Source organism: Zingiber officinale, chromosome 1B, assembly GCF_018446385.1.
Source record: "Zingiber officinale cultivar Zhangliang chromosome 1B, Zo_v1.1, whole genome shotgun sequence".
In the NCBI taxonomy this organism is placed as follows: Eukaryota; Viridiplantae; Streptophyta; class Magnoliopsida; order Zingiberales; family Zingiberaceae; genus Zingiber; species Zingiber officinale.
Genome location: NC_055986.1, coordinates 44,949,038 through 44,953,067, shown reverse-complemented (window position 1 = coordinate 44,953,067; position 4,030 = coordinate 44,949,038). Strand labels below are relative to the sequence as shown.

The 4,030-nt window shown below is 41.9% G+C and overlaps 1 non-coding gene across 1 annotated transcript; it reads right to left on the bottom strand.

Moving 5' to 3' along the window:
* Positions 1 to 1,819: 1,819 nt before the first annotated feature.
* LOC121993671 lies at positions 1,820 to 1,925 on the bottom strand. Its single transcript, XR_006115361.1, has one exon. It is a non-coding gene; the product is annotated as a small nucleolar RNA R71 (small nucleolar RNA).
* Positions 1,926 to 4,030: the final 2,105 nt, after the last annotated feature.

Here is a 4,030-nt window from a genome sequence, read left to right as displayed (position 1 = left end):
ACTTAACATGACACATAGTTCACTGATTCATAGCATTACACAACTAAACGTGCATGAAAGTAAAACACTAAAGAGTTCTACGGTTTAAACTTGCTAAGTCCCCTAAGAATCTTTTATTCCAGTTCCTGCCACACACACCATCTCTGCATTGGCCTCCAGCTTCCTCTGCTAGTCCATTTTCCTTTTACCTGTATCTGCAGTATAAGGAAAATAGTATCTGTAAGCTAAAAAGCTTAGTAAGAAACCATCTACCTCACTAAAACATGCATACGATGTAAATATGATTTTAAATCATGCTGTTTGAAAGGATATGCTAAGTATACTGAATAAACTAAACATGGCATGGCATATAAGCATACAATCATGGCATATCTAAAGCTGAACATGATATCAATCACATGGTATCAATGAAGAACTAAGCTGATACTAAAAACTGAGCTACTGCTAGGACTGTACTGAATTCACAAACTACTTTGTGAAAGGTTGAAAACCATATACATATAGTAAGTGAAAATACTAAACATGTTGTTTGGGCCCGGCAACTGTACTTGCTGTGCGCGCATCCCTAATTAGACCCGGGTTTGTAAGTCCCGAATTTAGTAGGGTTAACTAGGTTATATAAACCTAGGGACGACTGTGGGAGTCCAACCCAATGGATATCTGATCCAGTACAGTGCCACTGAAAGTAAATACTGAATATAACTAACTGTTTTAACTTGTTGTTTCTAGGTTATCTGAACCTAGAGCTAGGTTGTCTGAACCTAGAGGCGACTGTGGGAGCCCACCCATTGGACCGTAGTACCATATAAGCTAAAATAAACTGATTTACTGATTTAAGTGCTTCTAATGCATTTAACTGAGCTATTAAAATGCCTAATTTGCATTTTAACTTAACTAGCTATTTTATCGAACACCTAATGTGCCCCAACTCTCCCCTCTATTAGGGAGACCACTTCTAGGCACCCGACAATGTCTAGGAACCCCCACTGAAGAGGGAATACGTGTCCGGCCCATCTAGAAGTACTCACTAAATCCCTAAATCTGCGAGGAGGGTTAAATTAACCCTATGCGTCGATAAAAACAGCATATAGCTAAACTAGTGCGTATAAAACCAAACGGAGCTACTTATACTGCAAGTGAGGGGTTTCTTGCTTTGTGTGCTAGATTTCTTACAAATCTAATCGCTAGAAATTCCAGTGGAGACGACTTCTCGACGATTCGCTCGCGTCCACGTGCTCTACTCGCGGAGGGGAACGTCCTTGTGCTGAAATCATCGCCGGAAAGTGACCTTGGGACCCTAGGGATGGAACCCTAGTTCTCCTTGTGGTTGGCGCCGAGAGAGGGAGGAGAGGGAGAGGTGGCATCGGTGAGGTTAGGGTGAAGGAGAAGTTGCCGAACCAAACTCTAAAATAAACAAAACCAACTTATGTTTTCCTATTTATATTAAGTGGGTATTTTGGCCCAACTCAATTATAAATATATTTAATTCTCCTTTCTCTCAACATGGCCCTGCTAGGTTCACCGGTTACTAAGGCTAACTAAAGGTTTAGCGGACCCGAGAGGTCCCGGGTTCGATTCCCGCTTAAGTCATTTTACTTTTCTAATAATTTTTGCTACTTCCGCTACTCGGAAAATTCCGGAAAAATATCTAATAATTCCAGAAAATTCATAGAATATTCCTAAAATAGTTTTGAGAATTTTCAGGCGTTACATAAAGCAAGGACTTGGTTATATTCCCTTCGTCCTCAAAGCATCGCAAGTTGGAAACAATTGGAGAAGCAATTTCTGGATCATTTTTTCCCTTCAAGTAGAACAATTTATATGAGGAATTGCATCACATATTTTGCTCAAGCATATGGAGAATCATTATTCGAAGCATGGGACAGATTCAAGAGTCTACAAAGACAATGCCCTCATCATGGTTTGGAAAAATGGCTGACCCTGCACATATTCTATAGGGGAATTTCTTTCTCAGATAAGTGTTTGTTAGATTCATCAGCTGGAGGTTCTTTTATGGACAAGAGCGTAGACGAAGCATATACATTAATTGATCAAGTGGCATTGAACCTCCATGAATGGTCGAACAAATGTTGGATGGAATCTTCTTCAAAAATTCAAGAAGTGCAAGCCATAAATACAAGAGAGTATGTCAAACAAAATACAGTTCAACCACCCAAGAATGTTGAAATTCACAAGTCACAGAATGAGGAGTTCAAACATTTGGGAGAAAAGATTGGTAGCATAGTTTCAAAATGGTTCAAAAAAGACCTTCCTCCTACAGAGACAAGATCTAGTATAAATGATAATGATATTAAGTTGAGAAGTGACAAGAGTCATGAAGAACTTCTGAAGAAGGATTTGTTTAGAATTGAGAAGAAGAATAATAGAAGAGCACAAGAAATCAGTTCCATTACTCTAGGAAGTCCACAAAGGCCACAAATACCCTTCCCTTAACGATTAATCACATCAACACTAGATAAGCAAGTTGGACCTCCTTCGCAAGCTCAAAAGGAATATGGGAGAAAGGATGTTCAATCTTTTCGTAGACCTTCACTAAGGGTTCCTGTTGGAGCAATCCCAATGGTCCGTGCGACCATGTGTTTTGGTGTTTGGGAAAAGGGTTTAAGTTAGGTTCACCCTTGTATTTGATATGTGTACTTGACTTGTGCAGGACTATAGGATACATATGTGACTCAGGTTGATGGCTTCGGGTCCGGTGAAGGATGGAGCATCCGAGAGACCGTGGACAAGGCAATGAGGACAAGGGCCGAGGGAAGCGACTTCGACGCATACGCGAAGGATGGCATTGGGGATGAGTCGTGGGCTTGTATGCATCCGAGGGACGAGAGCCAAAGAGGAAGTAGGCTTGAAGGTAAAAGGTCAAGGCTGCGAAGGAAGTGCCAAATGATTCGTAAGGGTGAGGGTCCGAGTGTTGTGAGAGAATGTACTCGATACCAGTCGACTGCATGTTTCATCAGTCGAATGGTGAAGTCGACTGGTCCAGTTAACTGGGAGTGAACAGAATGCTTCTGTTCACTCAACCAGTGTGGAGCAGTCAACTGCTAGTTTTAGCAGTTGGCTGGTATCGAACCATTGGGATGTAACGGTCGAATTTCCACAGAGGGCAGTCAACTGCATGTTTTGGCAGTCCATTGGTAGGCGGGGTTTTCAACCCGCGGCCTATATAACCAAGGCTTGGAAGCTTGGTTATCACTGAAGAAATTAGACTTGGTTAAAGTTTAATTATAAGTCTTTTGTGGTCAAGAGATCTTTGTGTACCAAGAGGTCTTGGTTGGAATTGTGGTGAGGTTTCTCCCCCCACAAGGAGGTTGAGCTAGCTGGAGTTTGCTGGGGATTAATCCAACGACGGATTGAGGGATTGTCCACCTTACGGACACGCCGTGGAGTAGGAGCATGTTATCTGCGAACCACGTAAACAAACATGTTAGTGGTTTGCATTTCATTTCCTTTCTTAGTTTTAGTGTTTAGCTTGTTTGTTTTGTTTGTATTCCGTTGTGGAAGCTAACAAGTGTATGAAGAAGCGAGTATTTGGGGGTGCCGTCTATCCAACCCCCCTTCAAGTTGTTCACTGATTTCCTTACAAGTGGTATCGGAGCCAGGTTCGCACTTCACCGGGCTAACCGCCGAGAAGAGCAACTACAAGAAGATAACTGGCTTGATTGAAACTCCAAAGTTTAAAGGAGGAAGCCTTGGGGACATCACATTTTGGATGATGAAGATAGAAGTCTTCTTTAACACAGATTGGGACACCATGATGGTGATCAAGGACTCATTCAAAGTCCCAAGAGACAATAAAGGGAAGAGACTCCGACCACGTCATTGAACAGAGGAGCAAACCTCACGATCAAAGGCGAATGATGAGGTAATATCTACGTTAATTGATATTTTACCTAATGACGTGATGAGCCATGTTGGTAAATACGAGAATGCCCACAATTTGTGGAGCAAAGTGAAGATGGTTCTAGGGGAAGAATCTAAACCTACACAAGAAGAAGAAGAACCCAAGGAG